The 22790-nt window shown below is 39.0% G+C and overlaps 1 pseudogene; it reads right to left on the reverse strand.

Moving 5' to 3' along the window:
• Positions 1-19406: 19406 nt before the first annotated feature.
• On the reverse strand, positions 19407-21921 carry LOC121088706 (annotated as a pseudogene).
• Positions 21922-22790: the final 869 nt, after the last annotated feature.

Genomic DNA, 22790 nt, shown 5'->3' on the forward strand with positions numbered 1-22790 from the left:
ACACAGCTACTCACTTTCTAACACCTCTGGCCTAGAAAGAACTTTATAGTTCAGCAAAACTCAAAGCCTTAAATCTAATGCAACCATTTCTCTGCTCAGCTGCTTATTTCTGGTGGGGTTTACTTTCATGGGAAAGAATAGATATGGACATTTGTAACAGTGCTAAGGGAATAGTTACTAAAGAACATGTAATGGCCTATGAAGCTAAAAATATGAATCAAGCACCAGAGTTTCAGGAACAGTATCTGATCTGTCTGAAAAGTCATCTTGCTCAGTCAGCACATCTCTTTTTCTACTATGAAAACATGTATGTGTAAGTCCAGCTGGTTACCCTTCCATTGTATTAATTAGTTGACATTATACAGCTTTGTGGACGTACACAAATGTGGAGCAAAGAGAAGGTCCATGCAGCCTTCCACTTCCTTGAGCCTTCCTAGCTGCTGTTTTGAAACATACAGCTCCTTTTTGTCACCAGTGGTTGGAGAGAAGGTCATATACTGCTAAGCTGGCCTAATACATTTTTTCCCACTAATTTTTTTCTTCCACTTCACAAGCTAAGGCATGTTATCTCACAGTTCCCAATCTCAAGACAGGATGCAACAAAGGGGAAAGACTGCTTAAAAAAGTAACATGTAAGTAGCACCTACCCTATAAGCTAGTAAGTGGAGTCTAGGAGCTGGTCATTATCTGCGTAGCTCTTCTTTTTTCCTTTCACAGGGGCATTCCAAATGTACTGTTGTGTCTCTCAAAATGCTCTTTAACTGAAAATATACATGATTGCTGCTGAGTAGCAAAAATCTTACTGCAATATGGTTCTGCTATTGCAGGGTATGACGTGTAATGTTGTAGTCATTCAGTGAAATATTTGTGTCACAGTAGCCACTTGCTTCAAGATGGAGGAGTAGATTACTTGGATCTCTACTAAGATATCATCCACAACATCTCTGTTCTATCTGCTATCCTTAAGCCTGGCTGATCCACATCACCAAGCAAATAGCTCTCTAAACCACATCATATTTTACTGTTTCCATCCACTTGAAAAAAACATCTTCCCATACAAAGGTAGAGCAACAGGAGGTGTGTTAGGAGTCCTTGCAAGCAGCATATGGACTAATGAGAAACACTTTCAACTAGCTTCTGACTCTTCATTAGTAAGGCTACAAGGTGAGAGGAGATAATGGGAAGGTCTTTTAGTGCCACATACTGTGACTCCTTCAGTTTTCCAACCCATGTATGCCTGTGTATTGTGTCATAAATGAGTTGCCTGTTGGGACACTACATTGAAAAAGACAGTGTCATTTCAGGATGAGGAAATAACCTGCTCTCCAAAGCCTTAAGGATTTTAACAGCTCAAAGACAGGGAGAAGGGAGGAAGGAAACAATGAGTGCAATCCACAAAGGATGTGATCAGCTCTGTTTGTTTCTTAGTTATTGTCTCATTTATGAAGTTCAAAGTGCAGCAGTCCCTTTGCTTCAATTAAGAATAATGTTTCTGAAACTTTTTGCCAACAGATGAAAATTGCAATTAGCCTCCTGCCTTCAGTTGCATTACATGAGTGACTCACAAGTGCAATGCAGAGGTTCTGCTTGCTGTAATATAATTCTGAATGGACTTTTTATCTAAAACATGATTTCCATTACAGTATAGAAGAGCTGAAACAAACTAACCTCTAAGAATCTAGTTTATGGCCTTCTACAATTAACCTTTTCTAACAGAGAAAGAATGAACACACCTATTCTGATGTGCATTCAAACCTAGCATTTGATTTACAACTGATTTTCTGAATACATATGAAAACATAGGGTCTTCATGGAACCCTGCAAATTTCATAGTTGCCCAACAGCTTTGTTGCTTGATTGCAACCTGTTTTTAATGAGTTGGTGATTCTTAGCTGGAGATATTAGCAACAGCTTTGAAAATACTAGCCATATGTTTCACTGGGCAAATCCTACCATTAAAATGTACCAGCTGGATAGGCAGGTAACAGTTATTGAAACTGCCTGTGACTGTAGTGAATTAGAATCTTAAATTAATCCCTGGGAATTTATCTAAATATATATATATATATATATATATTTATGTTATAAACATAAACACAAAAATACTCATACATCCGTAAAAGTTGTTTTATCACATTTGTATACACATTTTATTTAATGTTCAATAGCCTGTAAATGTCCCTAAAACCAAAAGAAAGAAAATCATTTGCTTCAGAAAGTAGATACTTCTCAGAGTTATTTACTTGGTCCCTTTCACATTTAACAAAAATAGGGTTACAAAAAAGGTCAGACAAGTTTTCACTCAGCACTAAAAAAATTTTCTCATCTCAATCCAATTATTTAGAATCCCTGTACTGAATGCAGCTTTTTTATCTCTTCACCTTCATTTTCCCTAGCATGTGTGTGTGAAGGTCTGTAGAAATCTGCTGTACTGAATATACATTTTCTGAGGAGCTCTCAAGGTAACTTTCAGCTGAATTTCCATTTCATTAATTTCAATTTTAAAATATTAATTATTAAAAAAAATGTTTCATATTTCAACTTTTAAAGCTTTCATGCTCATAGGGAACAATCCTCATATAATTCAGGCAGTTTCTCTATATTCATGATTAACTGTCTATTTTATATTTCATCTCCTTCAGCTGTTCTGTTAGGAAGATTATTAAAAAAAAAAGAAGTATATATTAGAATGCCAGAAACTTAGTCTACTTGCACTGATCAGTAAATGAGATCTATCCTCATAATCCGAGTCATCAAGAGAATCTTCTTAGAAGATTAAAGGAATGGCTCTGAAATGTTCTGGTAATCGAAGCTGTGTAAAGTCAAAAAGCCTACTTGCTGCTTTGTTCGTGCAATCCATACTTTAACAAAAGAAATTAAAGGCATCTTTGGCCTTCTCAAACTTCAAGACAGCATCTTAGAATTGAGGAGAATAAAAATTTAGGTTTGAGCCTTTAAAGTGTGATGCAAGTCTTCCTGTAAGAAATCCAGTTGGGGCTCTACATCTTTTAAAACAATTTCAAAAAGGCACACTCAAGTACAACAAATTGTACCCACCACAGAAAAAAAACCCACCATATTTAAAGCTCATCAAAGGCCAGGTCAATGTGCTGGAGCAACGTTTTATGCAACAATCTGAGAATTTTCAATTTTATGGCCTGAATTTTCAATTTTTCTGACCCTTCAGCATGTCTCTGTTAACCTGATCTTCTGGTGTGCTGCACATTGCATTGCAGTAAATACCTGTGCAAAAGTCAGCAATCCTCCAGTTCTGATTCTTTTATTTCCATGGCATGATGGAAAATGTCACCACCATGACTCATCTAGCAATATGCTCTTCAGTGGCACATGCTTTTCTGTGAAATTTCTTGACTTATTTCTGCTAGGTATTTGTATTCAGCACTGTGTGGGAAAACTAAATTGTTGATAGAATGCAAGAAATAAGTTTAAAAAATAAGATCACCCTTCCAGAATTAAGTGAGATTTGTCTGGTATATAAAAGAGCTATGTCACCTGGTGTCTGACCATTTGAGGAGCTCACCGTGTAAGTCATATATCATCTAGAACATTCCAAGCTTGGTGTTAAAAGCTGTGAATCTGTCACAAATAATTTGGGGGAAAATGAGAGGATTTGATGTGTCACAATTCTTAATTGTGAAACTGATTGAATATATACAGGGAAGTGAAAGCATTTGTTAAGTAAAAATAGATCTATGTAAAACTGTATCCATAACACTTGATTAAATAATGTTTTTGAGAACACAGATCCTCCTCGGATGTAAATCAGCACTATTACTATAGTTTTGCAGAGCATAGTATAGCATATACATAGAAGCATAGTGTACTTCTTTTTTTTAGATTAATTTTTCCTACATCATAGTTACACTCAACTAAAAAGAAAAAGAGCAGAAGTTACACCACAGGTTTTATGAAGTTTGAAGTCATAGTAGAAAGCATTCCAAGAAAATAAATGGAGCTCTTAATCTCCATAAGCTCAAAAACTAAATGTAGCATTTTCACTAGAAATGCATGAGCTACATGATAGGTCTTATTTTGTATCCCTACTCACAATAAACCTAATGGTTATTTATGCATTTATTGTGCTATTGAACTACTTTTACACTACTTGAAAATAACTCTTTTAAAGTGTACTGCTTGTATTTGATACCTCAGCCATTTGACACATAAAGTCACTTTTCTTTTTCTTGTCATTAATTCTAAAAGAGGATTTCTCCTGTCCTTAGATCTCTAAGTAAGGTGAGATTAATAGCTTTTTAGAGATGCCTGTCTCTTCCTGCACCCTGTGACTGTGTGGAATACCTCTCCCTCTTCCTCCCTCTTTTTCTTCTTGTAAAATTTAATTTTTCTTCACAGTGTTCATGTTTCATTGAAAAAATACAAAAAATTAATTTTGTCCATCATCATCAACAACAAAAAATATTTTAAAAAGCCTTATCAAAGTGAAAAATCCTGTAAAAACTATTTTTTAGCAAGCAGTAAAATCCAGTATTATCATAAACCCAGTTCACCCCGGGATACAGCTAGATCAGGCTGAGTTTCATAAATCTGTTTTTCGCAGAACCCTGATCCTGGTGGTGTTTTGCAAGACCAATCTACCTGAACTGGTTTTGCTCTCATCAGGAATGGTCTAATGAATTTTGGAGTACAGTGGTCACCAGCACTGATGTGATAGTAGAAGTCAGGTTTAGGAGTCGTTTTCCCCTATAACATTAGTGGCAAGCAGAGGAAATGATGCAATAACCTTCACATTGCTCCCAAATCTTTTGAAGATCATCATGTTTCAACTCTTAGTTTTTTCTAGGCCTTAACTAAATTTAATACTAATATTCAGCAGGCTGAGAGGAAGCTATGATGTGGTACGCCGACTTATTCCTGTTGAAATATTAAACTGAAGTTCTACTATTTGTTTGCAGGTTTACTATTCCGCATAACTTTGTCAGGGAAAGGGATGACTCTAGGTTCCTTACCTTATTACAAATAATTCCAAAATTCAAGACAAGACATAAATAGGACTACTGAAGAGTAATGACTACTGCATTTTCTTCTGTATGTTCACATTAATTAAAGTACATATCTTTATACATAACAGAATGTTGAAAGTAAGAATACAAAAGTTAAACATTTTCTACAAAAAAAAAAGAACATATCATTCATTAATCGCCAAGAGAAAAATATGTACATTTTCTGATGGTGTTGCTGATCTTGTCTTAAATAAACAATACATTGTTTACAGAAAATATCTGTTAATAAAACAAATTAAAGCAATTTCCATTAGGAACATTTAGACCTGGACTTTAAGCTTAAGCTCCACTATGTTTTTCTTACCTTAATGTTTTTTAAACTCAGCCATAGAGAATAGAGCTGGACAGTCAGCACACATATTCCAGCTAGGTTGGGAACACTAATCAGGATCCTAACATTTTTAAAAGGTAAAGTAGCTGTAATTGAGCTAATACATTGATAATCTAGAGACAAAGCCATTAGCACAGCTGTCCAAGAGTCAACAAATGAGGACTGCTGCAACACATGTGTTTTGAAACTGATCTGCCTAATTGGCTCACAGAGACTCACTTCAGAGATGTACTTTTTTGTGATAGAAGACACTTAATTACTAATTGTGAGATTGGGTCAGCCTTGGTAAGGAACAGAAAGAAAACCAAAACTGCTTGGCACCATATCTAGACTCTTGGTCACTAAAGAAATGACTGAAATCTGCATGACTATTTCAATCTTTTCCAGTTTGTAAATATTCTGCCTTCTCTCCCAGTCATGTTGCTATGCTTGCCTATTTCTTTTTTTTTTTTTTCTTTAGTTTTGAACTTCATCTTTCCAACTCTGTAAGTGTGTGCTGTTCTTTAAAATCTCAGAGGTGAAAAGAAAACAATGGTAATTATTGTTCCCTCTTGATCATTGGTAGGAATAAAATTCTCCTGCACAAAATATAAATCAATAATTAAAAAAAATACAGAAATCAACTCACATCTTCAAATCAGAATCAGACTTAAGATCTTTAATTTTCAAGTTGCAAGGTTTTTTTTCTAGTAACTAATTTTCTCCTCAGTTTATTCTTATGCACCTTCTACTACAGAGTTCTTTCCAGATCTTCTATCTCACTGAAATTATTTTCTCAGCAGTCAGTGATGTTTTATAGGGTGTGTAGATACTGGAGTTATTTTTTGTGTTTGTTTGTTCTTGTTTTCCTTGAGCTAGGAAAATAAAATTAATTTTGGTGGAAACAAAGTATCCTATCATTAAGCCAAATGGCCTATTTATCTACCTCAGAGGCACAGGCTGTTCTTTGTGGAAGAACCATTCTTGGGCAGTAGAGCACTGATAAAGGATGAGCTAATGATGACAGCAGGAAGACTGAAGTGCTGGTTGATTTGTTAAACTTGTTCTCAATAACAGGTGCTTAAATTTGTCCATGATTTTTTTTAGAAGAATAACATACCTAGGCCAGATTTAAACATCACTTTGAATGGCACATCATAAGAACCAAATAGCAGAATACACTTAAGCCATCTTTGCATATTCAAAGGGAATAAAAAAGCTTTATTTTCACCTGTTCCTAATTTATTCTCACTTGTCACTCACACATGTAAATGACTGCAGAGTGGGAAGGACTGAAGGGTTTGAGAAGACCGAGCAAAGATAACTCCCTTCCGTGTACTGTGCTTGAATTCCTGCATTAATAGTTGAACATCTCTTTCCATCACTGGCCTTTAAGTCACTCCTTGTAATTTATCCAATTCAAAACCAAAAATCAGTCATAAATTAATCCTTATATCTCTTAAGAGAATAGGTACTTACAAAACCCAATTTACTCACCTTTTGTAATAATCAGAAAGTAGTAAATCTGGAGTTATTACAGAATAGCATGTTAACATACTATGCTGCTTATTTAAAAAGATGTAAGTCTTCCTAAATAACCCCTTTGGAGCTGAGCTTTGTTTTTGATTAGTATGAATAATAGAACGTCATCTTGGATGTGGCTCTCAACAAACTCCTAAGGAACATACGCTACACAAAAACACTTTTAGTAGAAAATCCCTTTTATTAGCTAATTAATGAATAAGGGATCAACCAACTCAGACACAATGAGGTTATTCTTTAATTTTAGTGAATGATACTTATACAAAAATGGTTAATGCTTCATACTTCATGCTCACCTATTTGCTTAATTTTAAGTCTATGATTTTATTTTAAGTTATCTGTTCTTTTTACTTCTTTTGTGGAGTTTTCCACTGTTCCATTTAAAAAAAAAATATTATTGACTCTAGTCAGCCTCTAAAACTTTTGCTATAATGGAATCTGAAAGTTTTTGCCTTTAATTGTTAGTAAGAACAGAATACACTTACAGGATAAACCATGACCTACAGGTAAGACAGAAGCAAAAAGTTTATTATTAACATTTCTATAAAATAAAAAAAAAAAATCAAATACTGAAAAAGAGGTCCTAGCTATAAAAGCTATAAAGAATATCTGTTCTTATCTGCCATTTCAAGGAATGGGCAAATATAAATAGAGGAAAAAAGAATGTTAATAATTATAGGAGCATTCTTTTATGTCCCAAGGGGTTCTACTTAAACTCTTAAATGTAAGATCCTGATTTACTTTGGGAAATGCAGTCTCACCAGTTACATTTGATGGGGTTGTGATAATCACTTTCAAGACAGGACAAGAATATTATATTTGCAAACTGTATTTCTTCTTTTAACCAAAGAAAATAATGTATAAATGGTAAGGCACAGATACTTCTGTACTCTTCGTCAACTTAATTTGTGGAGCAATAAAGAGGTCTCAAATATGTTAAAGAGAGTCCTAGATGAGACCTTTACAGATTCATATATACTTGGAATTGTCTCAATTTGGAAGACTGGTAGAAAAATGAAGTTTTCAGAACACCATTCTTAAGGTGTTTCTCCAGGCCCTGCCTGTGTTAACCACAGTCTGATCTCATGCAGTGCTGAAAGGCTTATCCTCACAGCCAAGAAGAAGCACAGAGGAGCCATGACAGGGAGGACCCCAATGCTCCAGTTGGAGACAGGAGCGCTTGTCCTGGCCCCAGGGCTGTCTCAGAGAAGTCCCAGCCCCATGGGCCAGGGGACACCCAGCACCAGGAGTCAATGAGGAGGTTCCTTGGGTCACCCCATAGAACAAGGGCATTGCCCAGGAGTACGGGGCTTGCTGTGGGGTGCAGGGAAGAGCATGTTGGGACTGCACAGGACTTACTATCGGATGTTTAGGGGTGGTAATGAAAGTGGGGAAAGGGAAGGATGGCAGTGGTTGGGGAAGGAACAAGTGTGGGAGAACAGAGGGAGAAGGGGAGAAAAGGAGCCAGTCTTTTGAAAACGGGTGCTGGGATGGATGCCTGTCTGTCCATGCCCACAGCTGACCAACACAGTCTGTCCCAGCTGCTCACTAAACTCAATGTCTAGTGATTTTCCTGGTGGCAGGGCTCTCTGGGATGTGCCTGTTTGGAGGGAGGACCTGAGTGCCAGTACAGGGGTGGACTGCTAACTGGGATCCCACGTGCCTGTGGTGCAAGCACCTGGAGAGACTTTTGTGTGTGCATGTTGTGTGAAGGTGCATATGTCAGTGTGTGTATGGTAGCTGGAAATCAGAGTGACCACCAGTCTAGGCTGCGTATTGGAAAGACAAGAAGTCTGTGCCATGGCTACTGGACCAACCATGAGGTCCAAGGTAGCTCCTGGAGAAGCCATGGGGCCTAGAGTTTGACTAGAGACCCGTTTGCCTGTCTGTGTATGTGCGTGTGCACATGCACACATGTGCTGAGGCAGTGCAGGATGTAATACCAGCTACTGGACAGTCTGAGCATCTAAGACCATTACTGGAGGATCCACAGGGGGTGTGTGCTTGTGCCTATACCAGCAGCTGTAGTAGGACTGGTAGCCCTGGGAGCTCACCTGTCCCCAGGTGCCAGCAGCTGTGCCTGTTATTGGACAGATTAAGTGTCTGAACCCAGCTGCTGGAGGGGTCAATTTTGTATAACATCTATGTATTCCACAGTGATGGATCTTAATCCTGATCAGCTAGAGAAGGGAATACAATGAGGCCATTTGTGCTTTCTGTCTTCACATGAATGCTGTGTGTCTGTCTGTGCTCATCTATGCCGTGGCCCATTTGCGTGTTTGAATGTTGTATACATGTATTTGTGTGCATGTGCCTATTAAGAGTACACACTTTGCTATCTGTTGGATCTGCAGGCACAGGGCTGTAGCAGCCTGTTCTCTATCAGGCAACCGGATTTGGCAGCTGCCTAACATTGCATGCTCCCAGTCTGCTCCGACACTGCTCTCAGTCTGACTGATGAGTGATTTGACTTGCATGTTCTTGGCTTCAGGAAAATATCTTTTAATCTGTGATGAAAATCAGGAGTCCCTTTTATGGGTATATTCTTAGATATGTCTTCTGTTTCTGAGAATCTTTTATGACAATTTTTTAGTTACTTCTTAGGAATGAATTCCATTAATAACAATAATAGCTGTGCATAAGTTTTCACTGCATAAAGCACATACCTCCCACCTTCTCATTAGATGCTCCACATAAACAAAATTTCAGTAAACTTCACAGAAGGAAAGTCAAGATCATATCCTCTTACGTAGAAGAAAGAGGCTATTGATAATGTAAAACTAAATTTAATAATAAAAAATGTAAAACAGTCATAAGCAGGTTATTAATCCAGAAATAATGTTGTGTAGACATATTAGGTACCTGTAGTTTTGTGATGTACATGAATTCACCATCTCTCCACTCTTTATTCAGGAAAAATAGAGGGAAGTATAAATTGTCCTGATACAGTAGTGAGACTCTCAGAGGTGTTCCAGATTACAGATGCAGTTTGTCCTGAAATTAGTAAGAGCTGATAGCACTGGGGATAGTGTGATTCAGCCAACTTCTAAAGACTATGTTTCCTTGTGTTTCCACTTGGGGAGAGTATTAGTAAAGTTCCATCATGTGAATAGAACTTCATTTAGTGCTATGGAGCATCTGCAGACTCTTCTGACTTGCTTTTGTAAAATTCAGTGTTATTATGAAAGATCCTTTATTAGATGTTAAATATTTATTTACGTGTCCTGCAGCCATATTACTGTGGACTGTGATCCTGTCAAATCTTACAAATGATCTATGGAAGGGAGGAAAGGCGGAGGCATTCAGTCTGGATTGGAGACCCTTGAGGAAAATACACGTGATGCAGGAAGTAGTAGTGGCAGTTATTAAATAACACTTTTCCTTCAAGTCAGAACAAGAAATAATCTCCACTTGGTGATGGATTAAATGAAAAGGAAAAATCTTTTTCTTGAAATAGTAAGGTATAATAACTTGACCAGCCTGTCATTTAAGGTAGTACCAATTTTTTGTTCTGCATTGTTTGTCTTTTACATTTAAGCAGAGCTTATTACATATTAGAAGATAGTCCTGAAGGTATCTTCTTTGGCTAGATTGAGTTAAATTCTTAGATACGTTTAAGTTAAACAAGGAAGATACTATGCCTTTAAACTATTCCTCCTTTTCAAAGTTAATCGTCAGACTTGGGCTACTGAGCACTACTCAGTACTGTACTTCAAGCATAACAACTACTGCTTAGAAACTGGACCCTGAAATTCATTCAGAGGATTGTTAGTCAGAATGCAGCTGATTTGTTTTTCTGATGGCAGTGGTACAAGAAGCTTGCCCTTTTTTATATTGTTACCTAAAGGATCATTAAGGAGAGTGATGCTTTTCTTCAGTGTTCCAGGTGAAACTGGGATTCAAAGCTATGTTTCCTAGGAAAGTTTCTTTAACTTCCAGCAGGACTATCTGGGGACTGAGAATGTTTCTTTCCTGTGTAATCCTTGTGATGCTGAATTTTTGTCCTGTAGACAGAGGATGAGAAAAAAAGAATATGATTATGTAGTTTTATGTTATGCATTCCCTACAAAGGGAGTTTTGGATTTTGGTCAGCAAGTTCTTTTGGTTTTTGTTTGTTTGTTTTGTTTCATTCAATAAAAGTGTAATGTAAATTGCAGAAGTGCTTAAGGGGTTTGTGTCTAGTAACACTGAAGACAGTCAGTAGCCTAACCATTACACTGCAGTTTTTCACAATATTTCTGGAGGAGGAGGCTATCCAGCCTACTAAAGAATTTGTAGGAACTGAGAGGCAGAAACATAGATTTAGAACTCTTGATTCCAAGTAGGGAAGTAAATACATGCTACTTTGAAGCTCTGATCTCTAGGATGTGTAGGGTAGGTAGTAGTGAGAGCCTGTGTCTTCCATTCACGAGTGCCTCATTCCTGTTAGTGTCATTAGGTAAAACTTATCTATAGATCAACCCAAGTGACCTTTGGGTCATTCCTATGGTCTTTAGAATTCAGTGATGCTTATGCAAAAGTCAGGTCCTAACCTGTAGGTGCATGCATCATGGCCAGATATGCAGAAATCAGGGGAACTCTCAGATCGAAGAGCATAAAAAGCATCCACAAAAAGACCTTTATATGTAAGCAGCTACTGTATATAGTTTCATTTCAGTGGTAATTTTGGACTTTGGTACGTTGTCTAACTAATCCTTTTGTTCCTCTTCTAGAAAGATTGATATTATGTACATGTCAAGTAGACACTCTGATATAACCGTATAACCACATGATAATCCTTCCTTTTTTTTTTTCTAGATAACAACCTGGGATCGGATGCATGAATTGCAATTCACCTGCCTGAAAGTTACATTTTAAAGCTGAAAGCAAACAAAAAAAAATCCTGGAATTTTCATCTTAGTAATTATTGTTTTCAATAATTCAGAAAATTGTGGTAAATATTCCTTTACTACTGTTTGTAGATTGAAGGTTATTGTTAATCCCAGATAACAGTTGTTTACTTTTTATTTCAAAATATTTACATAGAATTCATCCTGCACTTTTTCATCAAATTAATTTGACATCACAAATTGTAAAGTGCAGATAGTCAAGATCAGTACTGAATATTAAATCCGTCAGTTTTTGTTGATTTGACAAGTTTCAGAAACAGTGTGGATACCCAAAATTATTATTAGGCCAAAGCATATAAATTCTTGTTGTGAGCTGATTTATTTTCATTGGACTGTAGAACCTAGCACATTTAATTAGAATATATTACAAGATCAGCTTTGTAGATTAGTGACAAGGAAAAAAAAAACGTTCTAACTGGCAAAAAATAGCTTCTCACAAAGGCAACAGCAGCACCGTAGTGCTTAAGCTGCGATTAGTTATTAAGCAGTTGTCTTCTCGAGTTTTTTCATTGCTGATAGAAATCTAATCTGATTTTTTTATCAAACTAATCCATAATTTGAATAAACCCTGGAAAAGACATCTAATTGTTTTTACTAACGACATAAATTTTTAAATAGTAAATCTTCATCAACAGACTGAAATATTGTAAATTGTGTAGACTATACAGTTGGAGTGGGTGGAAATCAATATAGCATTAGCATAAATTCAGGAAAGGACTGATAACCACTGTACATGCTATGCTGATTAAAACAACTAATTAATTGCAAATTGCTATGCAATTGTAGAAATCAAAGTAATAGAAAAAGAAAAAATCCCCCCTATATTTTTACATTCATATAGAGAAATGTAAGATCTCACCACTTACATCCCTCTCTGTCCTGTAGACCACACAACCATGCGTAAATATTTGTAGGGTCAGCATGGCAGGGCTTTTGAAAGAAGTTTTATTTAATTGAAGACCAGGAAATATAAAAAAAATGCTATGTGTACTTCTTGCATAAAGAGTCAAAATGTCATACTTAAGAAAAGTGGGTATTAGTCAAAAACATTACCTGTTGGTAAGCACCTTAAGGAAAAACAAAAATACTTGGAGCAAGCAAAAACTCTTAAAGAAAGTAAATACATCTCCTGTCAGGTAGACTGACAGACTTCCTTTTAAAATTGATTGTAAGTATGCAACATGTAAATCAACAACTAGGTAATGCAGCTAGCCATTTAGCCTCTAGCAATTTACTCTGCAGTCATCACTGATTTCCCACTTCTTCCTGAAAAAGCTTCCTTTTTCACACCTGCCACCACCACATTCTTCCCTGGAAAATGAAATAATATTGTGCTTTCAAATATCCCCATGCTCCTGACTGAATTTATGGGAGCACCTAAAATATTCTGCTGAAGCAACAGATTTTTTTGCATGTAAACTTGCTAAATATGTTTTGTGAATATATTCAAACTTTATTCAAGTACCTTAAGATACAGATTACACAAAAAAGAGAATAAGAAAATATCTCAAATATTAGCAGATAATAGACTTCATTTCCTCTCCTCCAATAACACAAGGACATCACACTGACTATACATATAAAGCCTATAGTTGAAACAAAAAAAAATGAGGGAAATGACTGCAATTTCTTTTGACAAAAAGTTGTTGTTCTGACTTTCTTTCCTTCCATTATAGCATCAGGCAGATAATGCAATACAAATTTTATATGCAAAAAGATCCAATCACTTTCCCAACTCAGTTGCTGTATCTGCCAGTGTAAATACAAGATACATTAAATGGCTGAAGTTTTTCCTCTGTTTCAACTGGTGAAAAGGGATCAGTTACAATAGGTTGAGTGTTTTTTAATGATCTGGAATGCATTAACATCTTTCATATTGCTGATTTTTTTATGTTTCTCTGTAAAATTGAATGGTATTATAGATAATTTCACATGAGAAACATACAGAAACACAGGAACAGCTGCTGTATGCAGACCACATGTCCATATTTCCCAATATTTTTTATGACCATTGTCAAACATATTTTCTGCTAGCTTTTCCAGTATATGAGCCAGATTTATTGAACTATAATTTCTGAGAAGCCCCTGAACGCTTTTATAATTAACATCACTCTTTACTGACTGCCATTCTTTCATACTGAAGCCAATTTAATGAACTGAGTACACACACTTCTAACTACAAAGTGACTGTTGTTAGTTTGGCAATTAATTCTTTTAGCTTTTTGTGGCAAAAAAAATCTGGTTGTAGTGATTGCTACTGTCAATGCTATAGATTTCTTTTAAAATGATACATATTACCATTTGACACAGATCCTCCACTCACCACATAAAAATATATTCCATGAAGGAAATTTTTTTAGTGTCTTCATAAAACTCCTGGTGCAAAATATATTATACGGCTTTCTGTTTTATCCTTCTTTTCCCTGAACAGTCTTTGTTTTCCTGAGTACTGTATCTTGATCGTCTATTGGCTCTTCAGTCTCTATTATGAGACTCTTCTAATGTCTTTCAAGAAATTGTTACTTGCTTTTGATGTCATTACTAAATTGTTCATAAATAGTCTTTTAGATTCATGTATTATGTTTTTTTCATTTAACTTTTTATAATCTCTGTACTTTAATTGTTCTAAACAGAAATTCCAGCTTTGCAGGCAGTTATTTTAGTTTTAATATCCTCAATTACACTTCTTTTTACACATGCTGCCTTTATTTCTGGTTGTTAAAGATGCTTTAGATTATTTTGGAGGGTTTGCTGTCATTAAGCATTCTCAGTATTGTATGCAAACACTATACTTGTTTTGATGATCCTTTAAAACTCTTCCTCATTTTCTCATTTTCCTGTGATTTGTTTCTTAGAAGTTAATCAATAATATAGTGATATTTTTGTTTGCTTTTCACTTTTACACAGCTAATTGAATTTTGTAACTTTTAATCACTAAATGGTTATAAACCATTTCTCAACCAGTTTCAGTGTATAGATTTGGGCTTTGTGATTAATTACTTCAAGCAACAGTCTAAAATTTTATTGCTGAACTAAATTTAATGTTATTTATCTATATGAATAACTAGATCTTCCATTTATTCTTAGGAATTTTGTACTTTAAGCTTGACAGATCTGCAATTGTTTGGCTAATACTTAATATTACTTTTCCTATATTTGGAAATGTATTCCATGCTAGATTTTAATAGGAACAAAATACAATTATAATGTGTTCATTATATTTGACTAAGGTCACTAAGCAGCAGCACTGCTTCTTCACTACTAGGCCTGTTTTGTTATTCCTGTGCATTTTGTGCAGTTGCAATGTGGTATTTTGCCAGTTGTATCACTGCTATTCAAATAGGCGGTGACAAAAATACCTTGCTTAAAGTCACTTCATTTGCTGAGCCTGTTCTTTGATAATTACAAGCTGCAAAGTTCAGTCTTAAAAAATTTCTTCTCGTTTTTTTTTTTTTTGTTGTTGTTTGCTTTTCATTTTAGGAAAAAGAGCTTAAGGTCATAGGGTGATATATATAATTCAGACTGAAAGATCAGTAGTTCAAATCTCTTGCTCAAAGCAGGGTCGGTGTCCAGGCCTGAGGGCACCCATGGGCCTGACTGCCCCTGCCCAGCACCCAGAGCACCACTGCACATCCCCAGGGACATTGGCTCTGCCCCAGTGATGCCACAGCATGGCTGGTCTCCAGCTCTACACAGCCCTGCCCTGCCAGGCCACAGGCCCAGCTGATCTGGGCCCACGCATGAACCCGTGTCCTGGCCCATTCCCAGCCCATCCCCAGGGAGGTGCCCAGGGCCCAGGGCTGGGTCTGCCCCAGTTCCCACCAGCTGCCCTGCTCCTGGGTGGGGTGGTGGGACAGGCCCTGGCTGTGGGGCCCATGCCCTGCTGCCCTCATAGGCTGCCCCCACCTATCCCAGCTCACAGGAGCTGCTGCCTTTGTGGCACCCTAACCACCAGCTCTGCAGTAAGGCCAAGTTGCTCAGGGTTTTATCCAGCCAGGTTGTGAAAACATCAAAGGCCAGAGACCTCATAGACTGCTTGGACCACTGGCTCTATTGCCTGCCTGTCCTCATGGTGAAAAATGTTTTCTTATATCCAGCACCAAGCTCTCCTGTTTCAACTTGTGCTCATTCTCCTGCCATGTAGCACTGTGAATACCTCACCTCCATCTTCTTCAACATCTCCTTATAGGCTCTCGGGGGGTGCTTCTAGGTCCACTTAAAGCCTTCTCTTCTCCAGGCTGTACAGGCCTCGTCCCCTCAGCTGTAGGGTGACATATCCTACTGATCCATCACTTCTCCACCACACTTCACTTTCCAGTACCCTATAAAATTTAAAAAGTTTAAGCATCATAAGGTGTATTCTTTTTTGGTTTATCTGAATCTTGTCCTTCTTAGGCAGCCTCAATCTACTTCAAGAGTTTCCCCATTATCTAATAAACCTTGATAAACAGTTGGAAATCACTTTATAAAAGGAAATACAGCAAGACAGCATTAATCACTATTTAAAATTTTGTCACATAGATTCAAACCTGAAATGTAAAATTCCCTGTTTTGGTAATTTTGATTTCATTCAGTAATATTACCATAGATGAGTCAAGGGTGTGTACCAAAACTGTGACCTATTAAATAAAAATTAAACTTATAATATAACAATGATAAACTAAACATCCTATAAATATTAATAAGGCAAATACTGATGAAGCCACACAGACAATCAGCAGCTTCATATGGGTGTTTCTTTTTTCAGGCAGGCTCCAGAGTTCTCCCCTGGAAAAGAAAAGAAAACCAAACTCAGTTCCTTCAAAGGAATCGGAAGTAATTTGTTATTAGAATGATAGAGTAATCCACTTGGTGTTGATTTTATATTCTTTTCCATAAGCATCCTTGGCTTTCCAAGCATATTTATTAAGAGGTTCAGTGAGCACGAGAGGAACAGCTCCAATGGCTGGCATTTCTACCAACACAGGCTGTCCAGGAGAAAAAACTCGTTCTCCGGGAGTACTGAGGGTCTGAGACTTTGGGCTCAAAGTGGGGGGTTTAGGACAAAAGGCATTCAGTCAGGGACATCCATTTATTCCCCAGCGATCATTAACTCGGTAACTGCATCCCAAAGGTGTTCCATCCAATGTAGCTTTTTAAGAGTCCATTAGTTTGTTCTATTATCCCGTTAGCTTAGGGATAATATGGGGGGTGGGATACCCACTTGATTCCCTCATCCCTCACCCGTTCCTGCACTTTGGCAGCAGTAAAATGACTGGCATTATCTGACTGAATGGAATCAGGTTTTGGGAGGAAACTAAACCAAATTTTCAGGGCTCGCACTGTATTTTCCCCGGTCTTTCGTGGAAATGCTTCGGCTTGAACCAGGCTAGAAATCACTTCTATGCCTACTAATACATACTGCTTCCCTTCTGAAGGTCGAAAGGTCTGATGTAATCTATCTGCCAAGTTTCCCAGAGACACTTTTTATCTCTCAAATGAAGGGGGGAATCTTCCATAGGGTGTCGCTCTAGTTGGAGCCTGCATTGTTCACAAGCTGAAATACAGGTTTTGCAAGTTTTCCAAGTGACAGGCCAACCTCTGGCATGTGCCCCTTTGTATAAATCATTAGACCCTGAATGATGACACTTAATGTGTAGACATTCCAAAAGCCTGTCCCAGTTTTCCCTGGTTTGATTTTCCTGCTGCAGAGGGGTGATTCTGGCCAGCTCATCTACCCTATTATTCCATCCACTTGCTAGAGTGCCCCTTTCCTGGTGAGATGGTACCCATGCTACTGCAAAATCCCCATGTTTGGCAATATCTAAGATTTATTGCCACTTCTCCTTTTGCCACACTGGCACTAGGTTTACTTCCCAGTTATTCTGTTCCCAAAAAGGGAGCTATTCTGTGAATCCTTTGAACACTGCAAACGAGTCAGTGTAAATATACACCAGAGTCTTAGCCCCTTCTTAGCTATTAAACACACTCCACACTGCCACTAACTCTCCCACTTGGGCACTTGTAAGAGTCAGTCTAAAGAGAACAATATTGTCTCAACGTTGCCAACAGAGACCTGGAGATGGAATGAGGTCCTCATGGACACCAAGACACAAAGACCCTGGGAAAGAGAACTGCACGGTATGAGGAGTACTATGCCGCTCCCTGCAACCTGGGACTGAAAGGACCAACTACACCCTGGGAAGGAGAACTGCACGGTACGAGGAGTACTATGCCATTCCCTGCCACCTGGGATTGAATAAAGCCACATAACAGCTTTGTGTTCCAGAAGATGGATCACAACTGTGGTCATAACAACGAACCAGAAAACAATACAAGAACACGCCTCCTGGTCTGAAGCTACCAGCCTCTGGGGCAAGATAACCTGGCTTGAGAGGGCAGAGACTGGCGGAAGTCCATGGACCAGAGGACGAGCAAGGTGTGTTGCTTGGCATAAAAAGATGCCTTCTTAACAACCGAACTTTGGAGATCTTCCCCATCAAGGATCACAACGATCGGAAGGACCGGCGGGACGCTGCCTGGACCTGGGACCATAGGGATGCCTTGGACCCGTGGTGGTAGCTATAATGCTCTTTCCTTTTCTTTTTACTTTACCTTTTATTCACTTTCTGTCTTTCTACCTATCGCGCGCCGCTTTACAGGCAAACAATAAAATTGTGCTGTTTGATTGAAGCATAACCCCTTGGCGTGGTTGCCTTGATTTTTGCGCTTCGAGATCATAGTTAACAAACCATCACAAGTCCACTGAGTGGACTGTGACAGCACTGCCCTCACCTTCAGTAATAATTTTCCTGTTACCATCTACATTAATAGCTACAGCTCGGTATCTCTGTTGTTTACCCTCACTCTTAGCAGAGTAATCTGTAAACCACACATTCCGCAACTCCTCTGAAAAAGCAGGAGTGATTTTTACCACAGAAGGGGAAGGGGTATCCCTCTCCAGGGAATTTGTTACTTCCTCTTGGATATTTAACTGTTTAGGGGTGCCTTCAGTAACAGTAAAGACACTACAATAATGTTCAATCTTAGCATACCGTTCTTTCACAGTATCTCTTTGAGCCACCCTGTCGGGGGTGGGGGGGGTGGGGGGGTAGCTCCTGCTAACACAGGTTTAATTACCTTTAAAGTTCCCCTTAAAATTAGAGGCTGTTGGCGTATGGGTCGCTCTGCTTCTCTGAGAGCAACACTCACTACAAACAATCCTTTTTCCCAACTAGGGTACTGTTTCTCAGCATCCATAAAGCTTCTGAAGTAAAATCCGATTGGATGGGTAGGACCTTCTGGTCCTTTTTGCCAAAAATGAATTGACAATCCTGAGTGTGCAAACCCCCACTCAATCTGGACAGGGTCAGTGGGGTGAATAGGACCCAAAGCCTGGTGAGTGTTTGCTTCAAATACCAAAAACTGTAATGCTTCATCGTGGGCTGGAGCCCATTTCCAAGCTGCTCCTTTTCGCAGCAGGTTATATAAGGGCTGTACAATTATTACAAAGTCTGGGATGTGTTTTCTCCAAAAGACCGACAAGCCTAAGGCATGCTGCAGCTTCTCTTTGTTTTCTGGAATTTTTACCTGCTCTAGTGTTGAGAGGTTGTCCTGAGGAATACAGGCTGAACCTCCTCTCCACTATATCCCTAAAAATTTTACTTCATTTGCAGCAGTTTGTGTCTTTTCCTCTGGTATCTGGAGTCCCAGAGAATCTAAGTGCTGTATAATCTTTCCTTGTGTCACTTGTACTGGAATAATTTCATTCCCTCCTATCAAAACATCGATATATTGATAAAGTCTAACTCCCAGTAGAATTTGGGCTGATTCTTGTGCCAAAGCACGATGTGCTAACGTGGGAGAATGTTTATATCCCCTAGGGAGGCGAGCAAAGGTATCCTGTTGTCCCTCCAATGTGAAACCAAAACGATCACGGTCCTCCTCTTGCAGGGGAACCATGACAAACATATCTTTCACATCAATTGTGGCCATCAACGGATGAGCCTGTTCCTCAATGAGTGAGATTAGCTCAGCCCTGTCAGGCACTGCTGCTGTCAAGGGATCAGCGTTTGCGTTAAATCGACTATAATCTACAGTCAGTCTCCACTTCCCATTTGATTTATGAACTGGCCACACTGGAGAATTGTATGGGGAGTGGGTGAATGTAAAAATGCCCTGTTGTTTAAGATCCTCACAGGAGCTATACCCTCCTGGGCCCCTAATGGCAAGGTGTAGGGTTTCACATTAGTCAACCTGGAAGCGGGGAGGGTAGGTGCTGCTTGCAACAGGTGCACTTCTGCCCAGGACCTTTCAGCTAATTCTCTGATCTGAGGAATGCCAAAGGACCATGAGTTTCCCTGGGTATCACACCACTCTCTGCCCTTCAATATAGCTATGCCCAAAAGATTTGTCCAAAAAGGGCCTATTGCAACTTTGGTGTTAACTGGGTCTTCCTCCCTAGGCAACCATAATGTTACCAAGGCCAAAGGTACTGACTGAGTTTTCCCTAAAGCATTTAAAACAATTAGGTTTTTAGACGAAGTCAAAATTCCACATTGCTCCGCCTCACTCTGCATCAGTGCAGTGATTTGTGCTCGTGTGTCAATTAAAAAGGTTACTGGTTTTTTCCGTGTCCCACAGCCACTGTAATCATTAAATTTCCTCTCAAATTTAAGGTGAGTTGCCTAATAAACATTCACCCTCCACTCCCCTCCCTACCTTTGAGGGACGGAGGATCTAGTTTCCCGTCGCACTCTTTACTTCATTAGCTTTTCCCCTGATGCCTATTGATGGTGGGGCACTAGGGGTTGGCTCGAAACTAATTTTGTGCCCTGACCATGTCTGTACAAGTTTCTCCAATTTCTGGGTTGGGAGCCCATCCATTAAATCCTTGGGAATACCTCTCTGGAGCCCCAGCTGCCACCATGCCTGTCAGCTTAGGGGTCTCCCTCTCCCAGGATCATTAAATCAGACCGATTTAGAATTCTGACTTCTTGGAGCCTGTGCTAACCATCGCTCAGCTTTTCCCACAGTTCGTACGGCTCTCATTTTTGGTCTTTGCCAGGATCCACCAACGGGACCATATTTTCTCTCAAAGTTAATTAGCTCTTGGGTAACTTCCCCCCACGTAACTCTGTCTGGTATGGGGGTATTTTGTATCTTTCCCTGTAGCTGGATCCCAATGGGTTTTAAAGAATCAGAAAGTCCTTGAATTAGAAGTCATCCCTTCTGGGTCCACAGGCATCATCATGTGAAAGCCCTGGAGAGATTCAAGCCTTCTGTCATACATCATCTGCACACAAGCTGCCTTTTGTACACTTTCTACCAGCTGATCCATCGTACCTGTTATGGCTAGGGGATCTCCTCTCTTCAAAGGGTTCAGTCCCTTGGCCCAATACACTGCCCTCTGTGTTAATGACCATGGGGCCTGGAGGGTTGCCAGTAGTTAAAAACACACCTGGACCCCAGTATCCTTCTGCTTCCTTCTCTGCCAACAAAATCCCGTCTCCTCCTGACAAGGACACTTTCCAAACATATTCTGTTTTGGATTCCTTTGGAGTCCTTGCAAAGTCCTTCCTTAATTTTGCTAACTCAGTCCCTGTAAACGGACCCTCTTTAGTAACAATTTGGGGACAAGTGTCATTGTCTGTCTCATATAAATACTCAGTCTTTACTAGGGGATACATGTGAGGAGGGTTTTCTGCTGCCTCTTTTGCTCTTTGTAAATCCCCCTGGGGATATATTTTTCTAATCCCTTTCTCTGTTAACTTCAATTCCACCTCCCCAAATGAGCCACTTTCTTTCCACAATTATTCTCTTAATGTGTCTTTTAACAAAGCATTCTGGTTTCTCTCCTGCTCTAATAGCTGTTTTGTTTCTTCTAACTGCTTTCTCAGTGTTTTAACTGCCATTTTCAAGGAATCTACCATGGCATCATCTTGACACAATCTTTGACTCCTATCTTCTGTGGCTGCTGCCAAACTTGCCCCTGAAACTGCATAAATTATGGATTTTCCCTTCCCAGGTCTAACTTTAGCCTCCTTCTGCAATATCATGATCCTATCCACTATATTCTGCATTGGAACCAGTGATTTTTTGCCCATTCTCTCCCTTGGGGAGCTGGCCGACCATGATAGGTTCCCAAAAAGTCATCCATTTTATATAAAAGGATATACTTCCCATACTTCAGTGGGGGAAACATCACAAACATCAGTAGAAGTGTGGGCACTCATTTCACCAAAGAGAGATTATTTCATCCTGAGAGGGCCTCACTGTAAATTCTCTATTACTCCCCTCCCTTCAATCTCAGGAGGTCACACTTTTAAACTTCTTTAGAGACTCATTTCTTGTTCAATTCTATTGCTTCATCCTTCTCCGGCTGTTTTCCTCGTGGAGAAACAGAACCACAGATCTGGACTCCGCACTCACTTTGTACAAAGGTACGTCTCAGGAACACACACACACACAAGAGCCTCTCATAAAGAACCTGGCACTTTCTGTTTCACTGAGAATCCTGTCCGTGACACCATTTAAAATGTCGCATGCCGGTCTGAGACTGGAGCATGGTTCTGTTTGTATTCTCAGGAACAGAATTAAGACTCAAAACAGAGTCAAGAGCCAAGGAACTTTATTTGCCCAACAATAAATCTGCAAATGCAAAGGGAGAGAGCGAGCGAGAGATAAAGAGAGAGAAAAGGAAAGAAAGAAGGAAAGAAAAGGAAAGAGTTCAAAGCAATAGATACCACCGCAGAGCTGCGGCATCCCGACAGTCCAATTTATTTTCAAGTCTGCTGGGGAAACGTTCCACAAGATGTTAGCTGGTTCCATTTTTTTATAGAGCTGTTAGAAGCTGTTCTGCTTAACCACGCCTTTCACCCGGCAATGGTATACATGCCCAACATCCTTGACCACCCTGACCCCAAGTTTGGGCACATGCACTGGGGTTTGGTTAAGTTTTGCAGGATCAACCTCCCCCATTGTTCCATGGCGTCAGTCGATTTCCTCCTTTAACAACGTATAGATAAA

The sequence above is a fragment of the Falco naumanni genome, chromosome 5, assembly GCF_017639655.2.
Source record: "Falco naumanni isolate bFalNau1 chromosome 5, bFalNau1.pat, whole genome shotgun sequence".
NCBI lineage: Eukaryota > Metazoa > Chordata > Aves > Falconiformes > Falconidae > Falco > Falco naumanni.